Below are 14,666 nucleotides of genomic sequence, written 5' to 3' on the forward strand. Positions count from 1 at the left end.
GCAGGGAATATGTCTCTCGGGAGTCCCTTCCCCACAGACGGGCGCTGAAGTCGGCTGGGCTTGGTGAGGGTCTTCAGCCGGGAGAAGTTGTTCCCCCCCACCCCTGATACTCCCCAGGTGGAAATTTGGTTTCCCAGCTGTGTGTGGGTGCAAGGAGTTAACACTTTGGTTGCTAGCATGCCTGCAGAGTGGCTTGGATGCTTTAGGGCAGGACAGGCTGGCTTCCCTTCCCCACAGACGGGCGCTGAAGTCGGCTGGGCTTGGTGAGGGTCTTCAGCCGGGAGAAGTTGTTCCCCCCCACCCCTGATACTCCCCAGGTGGAAATTTGGTTTCCCAGCTGTGTGTGGGTGCAAGGAGTTAACACTTTGGTTGCTAGCATGCCTGCAGAGTGGCTTGGATGCTTTAGGGCAGGACAGGCTGGCTGCTGGAAAATGTGCAGGGGGATAGTGAGCGGGATGAGAGGGACCCGAGCCAGTCCTGCAGCATGGAAAGATGCCCTCTTCCTACAACATCCTCTGCATGGTGTGCAGTGCTGCCCGTTGTTCTACCTCAGACCCAAAATCAAGGGACCGGGAAGGGTCTGTGTTTTGTCTCCCAATGGAAAACACATGGTCAGGGTTCCTCAGTTCTTAGCCCTCTTGATCCAACATGCAGGGTCCTTTGGGCTCAGGCTGTTGTGGGTCTGCACATTTGTCACTACATCACCAGGAAATATATCCAGTGCTGAAAGGGGCAATGGCTCAGAGCCCGTCCCTCCATGGCATGGCAGAGACCTCCATGGGGTGGCCAAGGACCACGGGGTGGAAAGGGGACATGGCAAGAAGCTCCTGCTTTTGCTCCTGCTAGAGCAGAGAGTGGGAGATGCAGCAGGGAAGAGAGGTTCAACTGGTGTTTGCATAACGCTCCAAAAAATATGCTCCTCTCAGCCAGTCCTCAGCCCTTCCACCAACCACAGGCCCAACCCTCCCTCGTCCACCGAGAAGCACATCAATCCTCCATCCAGAAATGCCATGGTTCTTCATACGGCAGCATAAAACTCAGTGGAAACTGCTGGCACCAACCCAGTCTTCGTTGAGGGTGGAGATAGAACATCATAAATCCTCTTGCGGCAGAACGAGCAGCAGCCCCCAAAGCAAGGCACGGTGTACGTGCCAGCCAAGCCAGGAGCTCTGCACAGTTTGGAATAGGTGGGTTGGCTGGGTACTGTCCAGGCTGGGATGCACACATCTGTATGCTTCATGCAAAGGTATCGTCCTGCAGTGTGAATTCAGAGAGACTCAAGAATCTGCTGGGAAAAGAGCCGGCTGAATGTTGTTGGAGATGAAATTGCTCCTTCTCCATCTCAGGATGTCACACTTTGTACTTGACACCAGGCAGAGCCATGCTGCAGATGCCCAGCGTCCGTCCAGTCCCGTGCTTCTGACACAAGCTCAGCTCCATAGGCTGGAGAGCCTGGATCCAGCCTCCAGAGCAAACAGCAGCTGGCACACACAGCAAATTCATCAGGAGGGGGGCATTGGAGACAGAGAAATTAAAGACGGCCAAAGGGAAATGAACCAAAACATCTAGAAGGCTCTGGAGAGTTTGCAGAAGGCATTAGAGCAACACGTAAACTAGGAATTGGATATGCTTCAGCCAAGACTGGAAAACACCAGAGAACGGCTCTGCTCCCAGTGATGGCTCAGCCAGCCGCCCCAGCCAGGGAAGCAGCCAGCCAATGCCCAGGCAGTGGTAGAAAATGCAAAAGGCAGAGAGAAAGCAAAGAGAAAGGAGATGAAGCCCCACAGGGCTAGGAGCTGCCAGGTACTGGCACCAGGCAGACACCCAGTGCACTGCCTGCCAGCTTCACGGGCCACAAGCATCTGGCCTTGGCATCAGAGGGAGCACCCGTGATAGGAGGGCACCCAAATAGCAGCCAGGTGAGACCTTTCCAGCAGCCTGCATGGAAAGGAAACAAGTGCTGGAAGGGACAGAAGCAGCTGGAGGGACTCCAGGAGCCCAGCTCCACAATGGACAAGTCTCATCCTGCCCAGGTATAATTAAAAGATAGGAAGAAGTTATGTACTCCATAACTAAATATAACTGGTCATTAACAGTAATTCAGAGCAGCAGGGCAGAGCAACAGAGCCATCAAAACCCTGCAATAGCTGACTCCACTGTGGGGCCAGCACTTGAAGACACGAGGAGTGACCTAAGGCTCATTCTGGCACCCAGGCAAAGAGGAGTAATGCAGAGGGGATGCCCTGCACCACCAAGGAGACCTGCACGATGCAGAGTGACTTGCTCCCAGGCACACACAGAGCAGGGACTAACCGGGTACACGAAAGACCTGAGAAGTCAAGACTGGCCATTTGACATGGCCATCAAATTGGTGTCTCCAAGAGGAGGCATGGGGAGCATGCCTGAACATGGGGAAAACAGTGTTTGGAGCCAGGACTGCTTGAGATGCCGCAGCCGGCCGGCAAGTATCTGAGGTCTTTGGTTCGGCGGGTGGCTGCAGGTGGTGTGCGATGGGCTGGGAGCAGTGCAAGGGGCTGGAAATTCCCTTTGGGGCTGGGGATCAGGCAAGACGGCTGTTTACAGCAAGGGAAGAGCTGCAGGGCCAGAAGCTGGGAGACCCCCTGGCAGCATCCGCCTGCCAAAGCCCCGCAGACTCTGCAACGGCAACACTGGGAAAGTCACCCAGACAGTTTACAAGACCCTTCTGGAGGGTACCTGGCTCAGGCATCAGGAGGAAGGGCAGAGACACCACCGTACCCACTGGTGGGTCCCATCCCAACACCTTGGCAGCAGAACAGACCACGCGTGTTGCACAGATCTCTGGGAGTTCAGGGCTGCCAAGATGAGACTGCACTCAGGCCCTGTCCCGTGTTCCCCAGAAGTGACTGACTGTGATCACAGTCACAAAGGGGAATTTTCCCCACCAAGAATACCACAAGGGCTGCAGCCTCAATTTCCATCTGTGCAGGGCTTTGCTCCAAGCCTGAAGGTCCCTGTGACAGTTGCTAGCATTGCAAACCCCACATGACTGCACCAAGGCAAGATTACAAAGGCAAGAAAGAAGTTTACGAGACCAGTTGATATGGTTGGCATTACTCAATAGGCAGGGAGAGCACCCTTGGGACCTGCTGCTCTCTCCATTGCCTACAGCTACCTCCCACTGGACAATGGATCACTTAAACAAATACCACAGCCCCTGAAGGCCCTCAGGACACAGCTCTGGCAGATATGGTCTCTATCCCATGCCCCTTGGGTTTCTCTCTCCACTCAGCAGGGCAACAAGGCCAGATCCAAATCTTCCCATGGGTTTCTAGATAGAAATCATTCTCTGCCTGTTCCCATCTCTTCCTACTCCCTCCAGAGCCTTACTAGACTCAGGCTCAATGCTGAGTTCGGCAGGACGTGACCCACCAACAACTCACAGCAGTGGTTTCACTCTCCCATCACAGCCCAGGGGTAGCACAGCTTTAACTTAAAACAGGTGATCTGCTCTTGTGGGTTAACCCCAGTAAGCAGCTAAACCTACAGCTTGCTCATTCCCCACCAAGTGGGATGGGGGAGAGAATCAGAAGGGTAAAAGTGAGAAAGCTCATGGCTTGAGGTAAAAGACGATTTGATAGGTAAAGCAAAAGCTGCATGCACAAGCAAAGCAAAATAAGGAATTAATTCACTGCTTCCCATCAGCAGGCAGGTGTTTATCACTTGCAAGAAAGCGTTCATCATGCTAATGAAGTAAATGCCTTCATCACATGCAGCGGCTACTTGGGAAGACAAATGCCATAACTCCAATGTCCCCTCTTCCTCCTTCTTTACCCCAGATTTTATTGCTGAGCATGACATCCTACGGTATGGGATATCCCTTTGGTCAGTTGGGGTCAGCTGTTCCGGCTGTGTCCCCTCCCAACCTGTCATGCACCTCCAGCTTACAGAAGAGTCCTTGAGATTGTGCAAACACTGTTCAGCAATAATGAAAACATCCCTATGTTATTAACACTGTTTTGGTCACAAATCCAAAACACATCACCATAAGAGCTACTATGAAGAAAAGTGACTCTATCCCAGGCAAAGCCAGTAGAATCCCCACCTCTTATCTGTTACCATTGATGTCATGCTCAGGTCCCACACCGTCTAATACATCCTCATTAACCACCTCCCCCCCATTCCCGTCCTTTGACTTATAAACAGGTATCAGTCTCTCAGTCTATTTGCCACCCCTCTAAAATGTCCATAAAATGTACATCGAGTTCACTTAGTCCATGACTTTGGGCTCCATCTGTGGCAGTGGTCACTCAGGACAGGAGAGGTGGTGTGCTGTGTGGAGTTACTGGACACCAAGGCCAGCTCAGGTCGGGTCACTGCTGCACTTGCACTGCTTCTTGTAAGGCTTGTCCTCCACTGGTTCAGGTGGTTCCTGTTATAGTAATTCCTACAACATGCAACTCAAATCCTGGTTTACAACAATTTAAAGGTATTTCCATTACAGTCTCCAGCCCTCGTCCCTTTGGACCAGACCACAGGGTTTAACATTGCAATGAACTCCTCCTCTTGCTCCTGCTTCCCTGTAGACTTATCCCCACAATCCCTTCAGGAGACAACCTGCTCTACCATGGCCTTATCTCTGGGATGCAGTCTCTTAGGGATGTTCTTGCTCCAGTGTGGCCTTATCCATGAGCCACAGTCTCTTCAGGGGTATACCTGCTGTGGTGTGGACTTATCCATGGCCACAGACACTTTGAGGTGTTCCAGCATGGCCTTATCCATGACCACAGATGCTTCAATGCATACCTGCTGCGACATGGACATATCCACAGCCACAGACACCTTGGGGTGCACCTGCTCACACGTGGACTCCTCCACAGGTCACAGTCCCTTCCACTCAAGTTCACACTGGAGTCCGAGCCTGTCCAGTACAGCAGCACAGAAACAGCAGAGACATCCTGGGAACCCGCCAGCCCAGGCACATTGGCATTGCTGTTATCAAAATGTTCCCAGGCACAGCAGAGTAAGATGATAAGCAGTATGGCAAGCATCAAAAGCAAATACAGCCACTAACAAGCACTAAACTTTAATATACAGTAAGGCAAGCAAGTCTCATGGCAAGCACAGGAGCCTGCTAATTAGTAGCTAAACAGAAATAACAGCTATAAATTCAGTCCAGCACAGTCCAACCAAATCTGTCATTATCTCAAACCACTCAAGCACCATGTTGGGTGCCAGAAAGGACTCTATCCCAGTCAAAACCAGTACATCTATCATAGCTCACATGAACACCTTTCTATTTTCTGGTTATAGCTTCACCAGCCCACTCCAGCTCTGCCCATGACGATATGGAAGCCCCAGGTGGGATCACTGCAAGCACAAACTGCAAAAGCCAACCTCCTTCTGCTGCTGAGGCCAAAACACAACAGTCAGAGAACTTTATTTTTATAGACATGAAGGACAGAAGCAATGGTTATGTTCATTCTGTCTGACTGCAGGCCAGGACCTATCATTGACTGAACCCACTGTCATGATTGATTAGGACAATCCCTATTCTGTAAGCACAACCCAGATAGCTCTGCTGTCCATCAGAATGTCCAGTCTCAATAGTTTCAGCAGCCAAAGTAACCTGTACTTACAAAATGTGTGTCTGGCACAAACGCCAGGGAATCACAAACAGGGTGTTGGGAGTTGATGTAGCCTTGTGCACATGTACATCAGCGGACCGCTGCTGATACCATCCAGTTCTAGAGTGAGCCTTTCAGAAAAAAAAATAATGGATAAAGCTTTGAAAAAAGGATGAGGAGGGATATGGCTCATATCCAAGCCAGAACCTCCCTTTATGGCACTGGGGAAGTTTTAATAGATGTCTGTAATCTGGCAGGAGACTGGTGTGCAGCCTTCACAGGCACCCAAACACGCAGTGTCCCACCAGAGTTGCCCCACAACACTATTCATCGGGCACATTTACTGACTCAAAGCTGCAGGGCCAGACCAGAGAGCAGTAAGCAGTTCTCCATCACTCTGGTTGGCCATGGCCAACAGTTTGTTCCCCACGGTAACTGCGATGATGAACTCTCTCATGGCTACAACATCCAGTTTCCATGAGGAACACTCCACAAAACAAGAAACATCAGATACACCCTCCACCTAATATATCATAAGGAAACCCTACAATGGCCAGGAGGGACCCTCGGCCTTCCCAGGGATGGAGAACTAACTGGCGGCACTTGTGGAAACTGCGAAGCATTTCCAAAGCCCCGGACAGCCCCAGGCTGCTCCGGAGATGCCATTGGGTTAGAGCTCAGGATGAACCTGACCCAAATGTTCATGGTCCCCCTGGGCTCCCAGATCATGAGCTGCTTCTCACTCCACAAGACTGAGTTGCCCTGGAAAAAATATCTTGGCCGGAAAACAGTGAGGAAGCTGGCATCTTTTCTGGAGAAGAGCCCAAACCTTTCCTCTATGACCTGGGGAGATGAACAAGCAATCTGCCTTGGCCCATCTGGTACCTCTCACAGCCCAGAGTTGCTCTGTTCTGGTGGGCTGGTGTGTCCTCTCTCCATCCTTGTGATGTGTCTCCAGAGCCTTGGCAGGCGGATGCTGCCGGGAGGTCTCCCGGCTTCTGGCCCTGCAGCTCTTCCCTTGCTGTAAACAGCCGTCTTGCCTGATCCCCAGCCCCAAAGGGAATTTCCAGCCCCTTGCACTGCTCCCAGCCCATCGCACACCACCTGCAGCCACCCGCCGAACCAAAGACCTCAGATACTTGCCGGCCGGCTGCGGCATCTCAAGCAGAGTCCTGGCTCCAAACACTGTTTTCCCTGTACTCTGGAGGGTGCCTCTTCTCTTCTGTCTCCCCTTAGAGACCAGTTCAATGTGGCCTTTTCCCCTTTGCAGAGGGTGATGGAGTCACAAGATGGTTTTAACGCAGACAGGGCTGTTGTGCCCTGTAGACACTGGATAGAGGGACATCCCTGTGCACTGAAAGCAGATTTACCTCTGGTGGCCCAGCAGTTGGGTACCTCTGCACACACCCATGGGGCCCCACACTGTGTGCACTTGGAAGGTCCAGCTCCCCATCTTAAGACCAGAGGTATCCCTGCCTCCCCCAATGAGTCCTGTCCTGATGCCTTGCAGCAGAGCAGACCCTACGTGTTGTAGAGGTCTAGAGGAGCTCAAGGCTGCCAAGATGAGATTCAGACCAGATCATGCCCCATGTATCCCAACAGTAATTGACTGTGGTTGCAATCAGGAAGGGGATTTTGCACCCCCAGGAAGACCACAAGGGCCATGGCCCTAATTCCCATCTGCGTAGGGCTCTGCTCCAGTACCGAAGGTCTCTGTGAGAGTTGCCAGCATTGCAAAACAACAGCCTCACTTGCGGGAGAGGGGGAAGATGTAGAAACCAGCAGCAGAGGATTGTGTGCCATTTCCGTGCCGAAAGCTCTGGGGATGTTCCTGCTTTCTTTGTGTTCGTCTTGTTTTCCCACCTCTGGGACCAGGACCTCCGGGGGTCTGCAAGCCCAGAGCCCACCTTCCCCCATGAGCTGCTTGCCAGCAGCCCAGTGAAAGGACCTTTGCACTAAGCCTGGAAAGCCAAAGGCTAAAGCATCTCCCCTCCTTGCTGCACAATGTATCATCTCTTCATGATCCAACAGCCAAAGCTTTGTGGCCAGAGTCAGAAACTCAAATGTTGGAGCTAACATCCAGAGCAGGAGTGGCAGGGAGCAGAGTTCAGAGCATCTCCTGCTGCTTCCCAGGTGGGCATGGACAGAGGTCATGGTTACCCATGATGCTGGCAGTACTGTGGGCTTCAGAGCTGCAGATAAGGGGCTTCAGACCCCACACAGAGACCCCTTTTATTTGTCTGATGCCTCTGGTATCATGGAAAAGGGCACCACATGTTTTTTTGACAAAACAGGATTTCCTCTGAAGCATCATCTGTATTTTCTCTTCCAGACAGTAAGACCTCACCAGCCCCACAGCTCCCCTTGCCAGAGGGGCGATGGTACTCAGGGATGGGGAACAAGGGTACAAGCCTCAGCACAGCCCCACTACAATCTGGCAGGATACCCTGAACCCCCCAGGGGTGCAGGACCCCCCCATCTTCCTCTGCTTCTGCCTGCCATGGCCCTGCTGCTCTGGGAAGGTTGTGTGTCCCCATGCGGCTGGCTCACCCTGTGCCAGGGCAGCACCAGCACACATGAAGATTGGTCTAAACAGGTCTGGGGAGAGGGTTTGGAGCATAAACACAAAGGCCGGGTAACATGTTTACAACCAAAAGCACACAAAACACTCTGCTTTCCAAAAGGGGAGGCTGGAACAGCCAGGGTAGACAGCCGACCTTGCACCTCTGCATGGCTTCAGCTTCTCATGCAAGTAACCTCTGCTCAGGGGACCCCCAGTTCCCATCATCAGGCCCATCACACTAACCCCATCTCCTCCCTGCCTCTCATTGAGTGCCTTTTCATCTCCCGTCTTCATGACATTAGCCTCTTTGCCCGGGACAATAGATCTTCCCAGAACCTGTTGAAACTTGCAATTGCTCATGGATCACAAGGAATTAAAAGATTAAGCGTATATCCAGGCTGTGGAGCCCAAGCTGAGCATCCAGCCGAGATCACACACAGCCGCTTTGGCCAGAGCACTGCAAAGATAAGGATAACACTCCAAACATCCAAGCAGCTCTTGGAGGTCAAGCTGCTCTCGCTTCCCACTTGATGTTATCTGCCTTGGGATCTCCTGGGTCACACACAGATTTCAGGAAAAAATTCTGTCTTATTTTAAAACTTTTGATTGCAAGGGATGTCCTCCAGTTTGGGGATACGCTAGGGCCTAAGTGTCTCCCCAGACACATGCACCATCTTTCTGGTCACCCCTGTACCCCTGTCAAATATTGGCATACCATTTTCTTCTAAATCTTCTGGAAATCCCCGCTGTCCCGAGACTTGGCCGATGCCTGTGCTCGGCACGCTTTGCTGGAATAGGCATTTTTTTATATGCTAAAGCGAGTGACGCAGGACATTAGAAGAGCTCTTCTGGGGTGGGCGCAGCCCATCAGACATTGTACTCCCAAATCTCCCTTTGAGGACCTCCCTGAAACAATGTGCAGGGTCCGTCCACCTCTGCCATAGTCCCTTGACCATGAGAGACCCCAGCATGCTGGCCTCGAGTTGCCCACGAAGAACTGGATGCAGAAAGCTACAGCTGGGGGACCTGCAGGTCAGCCCCCCTCCCAAACCCACGGGGGGATCAGCAGCATCCCTTGTGGGTCTCCATGCAGGCAGCAATGCCTCCCTGCCCTGGAGCAATCTCACGGTTGTCTGTGGTCTGCACTGTGCAGGGCTGACTGGGCAACCCAGTGGTCTCCTCCAGCCTTAAAGACCAAACCATGAAAGCAGAAGCCCAGAGGAACAAGAAACAAGGGGAAATGTGGCACCAATACCTTCCTCTGTCCTCATGGCACAGCCAGGGCTCTCCTGCCCATCCCTGGCTGCCAGACCATCTGCTGGCCAAAGCCACCAGCTCACCACACACTGCCCGCTCCCTTCTCCCACTCGGAGGATGCCCCCATAAAAAGCTGTCCTTCCAGTCCCTTGGCACTAAACTCAACACAGTGCAACTTCTGGGAAGCTTTGGATCTCACATGTGTTTGTCCCACTTCCCAGGCTCCCCAGCTGTTCCTTTCCATTTAAGCTAATCACAAAGATTAAGGAAAAGACCCAGCCTGAAAGGTTTGCAAACAGCTCCAGCCTGTTTCCACAAACAGCTTTTGCAGTCGCACTCCTGCAGAAAAGCACACGGGCTAATAAACCCCATGGCATCTGTGCAGGGAATTCCCAGGAAGGGCTCAGCGCTAACTCAGCCTAGCCAGGACCCAGCCACCAGCTTAGGGACATTGCAAACCACGGGGCCACCAGGCACAGGTCCTTCAAAGGTGAAGCTAAGGGGGGCAGCAAGGCTGGAGAAAAGGTGCCCAGAGCTGTCAGAAAGGACTCATGTTCATAACACCTCTTACCACAGAGCCTGGGTCCCAGTGTCCCCTGTCCCCCCAAGAAGTCTGCCCAGCTGTCACCTCCATCCTCCCAAGCACACTAACACGCTCACTCCCTCGAGGAGGGGGAAGCCCACCATCCCGGTAGGGCACGGTGGAGCTGAGCAGCCAGCCCAGGGCAGAGGGGAGCCTCCATCCCAGTCCTCCCAGCCAGAGTCCAGTGTCCTCCTGCTGCCCTGCGGCTGCAGGCAGTAGCTGCTGGCTGGAGTTGTTCATTACGAGATTGACTCCAGATTTTGCAGCCTTCAAACCCCTGTGGCCAGGAGACTCCAAGCCAACATGACAGAGGAGCCATCCTGCATCTGTCCAGCTGTGTGCTGAGGTTTCTGCAGCCACCCACCGAGCAAGCTGCCGTCCCTGTCAAAGTAAACAGGTTGTCCTCCCTCTACTAACAAGCTCAAGGGATCGCTTTGAACCCCCAGCCCATCTGTAGCTCCCTGTTTGCCACTGTATGAAGCAGGCAGCTGGCAGCTGGTCTCACTGTGGCTGCACGGGGAAAGAAGAGAGGGTGCAGCCATCTGGGGGTCCTGATGGACTACAGTATATGATGGACAGTTGACAAACGTGCCCCTTCCCAGCTGTTCAGCACTGAGTCCCAAGGGATGGATGTGACAGTGAGCTGGGGAGGAGAGAGAAGCTAGATGCTCCTGTAAGAGGGGCTTGTGGTTAAAGCATGCTATTTCCCCCCAGCATGGTGGAGAAGATCTCCCAATATTGCTGCTTTTGAGGTGAGGAAGATATTTCCCTGGGCAGTTTGCCTGCAAGAGCCTGACAGCGGGCTAAAATGCACTGCCCTGATGCCCATGTGCTTTGGGGACTCAGGGTGGCTGATGTGCCAATGCCAGGGCAGAAGCAGAGCACACAGCCCATTTCTCTGGCAATGCAGGGACTTGAGCAAGCCTGTCCAGCTCCAGGCATGTCAAACAGAGAGGTTTGTCCTCCTCTCCTTCCCCTCCCTGCCACCATCCTCCCCAGGGCCAGCACAACACAAGGCTGGGGGGATTTACAGCTTAAATGGCTGCAGACATTTGGCCTCACTTGCAGCCGCGCCAGGACCTCTGCCTGCCAGTGAGTGGTTTTGAAGGCAGGCAACAAGCAATGCTCGCATTGCTGCAAAGCACAAAGCTCAGCCTAAATACAGATGGATTTTGGCAGGGCACAAGGTGAGCAGGGATCCGGATGACCTGGGTGCAGGGAGCCTGCCGGGTGCCCCATCTGTGGCTTCGCGGCTAGAGAAGGTCCCATCCCCTTCTCGGCACGGCCGGCCGTTCCCAGTGTGATGTCTTCCAGGCATGACAGCCCGAAGCTTTTGCTGATAATACAAACAGAACAACTTGGACCCAAAACCTGGTCAGTTAAACCAGAAACATTGCTCAGAGTTTGAGACAAACAGTTTAATCAATTTAACTGACGAACATAATCGGAGGAGGAAACGGGAAAAGTACTTTCAATTCTCCTCTTCTGTTTTTTTTTTTTTTTTTCAAATAAGCATGTTCCTGAAAGGCACGTGGGTGAAGGGCATAGGTTTTCCAGCCAGGGGAGCTGCCAGAGGAGCACTGGGGACCTCACACTGACCAGGAGACCCTGGGAACCCGCAGCACTGACAAATGTCCTTGCCGTGAACCATGACGAGAGAGGCAATGGTTTGTTGTTAGTCAGGAGGACAAAAGCATCCCAGAAAATCACAAGCACATGATCAGATAGAGGAACTTTTCAGGTGACTAATTGTCTATGGATGAGGGGCAAGGGAGGATAAGAGGAGCAAGAGGAGAGCACATAGACCCAATTTCTCAAATTTGTGAGATAGTGGCAGTGGCTTTTGGGCAGAAAGAAACTGTGGTGACCATATAGTTTGTCCCTTTCCCCGGTGGTTTCTCCATAGCTTCAGCCCCCAGTCTCTCATCACCTCAACCACGAAACCAGGGATCACCTATAGCTTCAGAAAAGTCTCTTGCATTGGTACCTCCTGATTTATTACTGTAGTGGCCCTGGAGCGACAGTGAAGCAATGCTCGGGCTGCAACGGCAGTGCTGGAACATCACCGCCTGTGCTAATAAATTGCGCGCATGCTCCCTCGCATGCTTTTGAGACAGGCCAGCTAGTGCTGAGCTAAGTGTATGGGGGTGAGCAGGGTCAGGGACAATCCTTGAGGGACCGGGGATGCAGCCGCTCCGTCCAGGGATGAGAGAGTTTGGTCCCGAGCTGCTCCCTGCCAGCTGGCCGAGGTGCCTGGTGGCCTTCCCACACACACTTAATCAGCTCATCCAGACCTAGCAGTTCTGTCATTAATCACCAATGGACATGGGTCCCACCAGGGGCTGAGACAGCTTAACCAGCTTCTTTCCCCCATGCACCCTGCATGTTCCCTGACTTGCACCCTCCCGCCTCCAAAACGTAGGCGTAACCTCATGCCCTGCTCCGTTCCCGATGCAGACATCAGCGTCTCATTGCTTTTTCCCCCAGAAAGCAGCTCTGGCCCCCTGTCACCCGAGCAGCTTAGCCCCCAGCCCCAGGACATGCCCTGCGTGGGACCCTCCTGCCCCATGCCGCCCTCGGCCCCTTGCCCCACCGCCCTCTGTGTGAGGCCAAAGCATTTACAAACGCTTTCCAAGCAACTCCATTAATTTCCCCTCTCCCATCTCCTTTGGAGCTCGCAGAAAAGCATGTCGGGATGAGTCCAAATCCAGAAGGAAATGCTAGAAATTGGCTTTGTTTCTTATCCAAGTTTGTCCAACTCCTCAGGCTGTCTGGTTCTGCTCTTCTCCATCAGTTCCAAGAGCCTTGTGGTCCAAGCAGGTCCTTGCTAAGATCAACTCGCCTCCAGGCTCAGACTAGGCACTGGGGACTGCCTGGGGTAGAGCAGGCTTTCCTCCCACCAGGCAGTCATTTCTCCAGCCTTCCCCCATCCCTCCTTCAGACTCCCTCTGCCCAAGACCATTTTCAGCTGCCAGTCTCCCCAGTCTCCTCCCGCTGCCTTCACGGACTCACAGATCCATCTCATGGGCTCACAAACCAAACTAGGTCTCAAGTCCAACCTCTCATCGAAAGCAGGGGCAGCGGTAGGATCAGACCAGGTTGCACTGGACTGTGCAAAAAAGTCAAAGACAAAGCTGGAGATCCTACCACCTCTCCAGGCCCCTCTTCAAATGCATGACTGTCCCCATGGAGATAATTTCCCCATGCTACAAGCTAGATCAGTCTCTCTCATGCCCCGACTGTGTACCTCCATTAAAAGCCTGGCTCCATCTTCTCAATAATCTCCCCGTAGATGTTGAGGGGCTGCTCTTAGGTCTCCCCAAAGCCATCCCTTCTCAAGGCTGGACAAGCACAGCTCCTCCAGTCTCTCCCTGCAGGGCAGGAGGTCCAGCCCCTGCCATTTTAGTGGCCTCCGCTGAATTCACTCCTGTTTATCAATGTCCCTCTTGCATTGCCGGGGGGCAAAACCTGGACGCAGTACCCAGATGTGGTATAATGAGTGCTCAGTAGAGGAGGATAATCGCTTCCCGAGGTCAGCAGGACACAGCTGAGCCCTTCTCCCTTTTAGCAACTCAAGTGCATTGCCAAAACTATTGCTACGGCTGCATTGAAATGATGATAAGCTCCTGTATGCCCAAAGGACCCATGAGCAATGTCCAGCACAGCACCAGCCCCATGTTTCTGCATTACCTAAAACCTCACAGGGCAAGACGAAGGAGGAGGTCTTCTGCAGACAACAGATTGGAAAAAAAAACAGGTTCCCTGGCTCTTTGGGTGTCTACGGGAATGGAGGAGCTACAGGATGCATTTTCCACAGACTCACAAAGCCTACGGCCAGAGGGAGCCATCAGATCAGCTTCTCGCAGCCCTGAGCCCCACTGGTGGCTGCGTAGCTACCCAGTCCTTGCAATGTTTTAGCTCCTTGCTTGTCTCCTGTGCCTGCAGATTTCATCTACAACTATTTAATATTCATTTCGCATCATGCTAAATGTCATCAGGTCCAAAACTGGTCCTGGAGGAATAGTCTGGTAGGTGCCACTTCCCTGCAGATGGCTACTGGTGCCTGGGGTCACACATGCTGTCCCGAATCACCTCCTGGCCCTCCTCAGCTCAGGGTAACCTGGAGTCCCCAAACTGTCACAGGAACTCCCACCTCCGCTATACTTCCTAGGGTACCAGTAATATCCTTCACAGCACGGGAAAGGACAAGAAATGGCAGCACAGCTTGCAAGTGAGGTTACACGAGATCTTTGAGTTTAAATTGTGCAAATGTCACAGAACCTGCAAAAAGCTGCAGAATGGACAGAGTAAGTTGGAAGGTATTCTGGAGACTTTGTTTTGTGAGACAGGTTGGCAAGAAGCGGTGACTAAGCATTGTTAGGATGTTTTTTTGGGGGGAGGGCAATTCAGCAGACTGGTGATCAAACTTCTGAAGGACCACAGACAAAAGAACTGTTAACATTGAGTCCATGCACACATCACAAAGAGATGCTCTCTTCCACCAGCAAGCTCACAGGGTGCTCCTATGTCCAGGGAGAAGTGACCTCTCTCCACAAGCTGCTTACATTTTATCCACCATCCCAGGGATGAAGCAGGCAGAGGTGGAGAGCAGGGCAAAAGGGGTCCCTTCTCACGGGGTGTGCTCCCACTCCCCTTT

This window comes from Cariama cristata, unplaced genomic scaffold, assembly GCF_000690535.1.
Source record: "Cariama cristata isolate BGI_N322 unplaced genomic scaffold, ASM69053v1 scaffold15873, whole genome shotgun sequence".
Classification (NCBI taxonomy): Eukaryota; Metazoa; Chordata; class Aves; order Cariamiformes; family Cariamidae; genus Cariama; species Cariama cristata.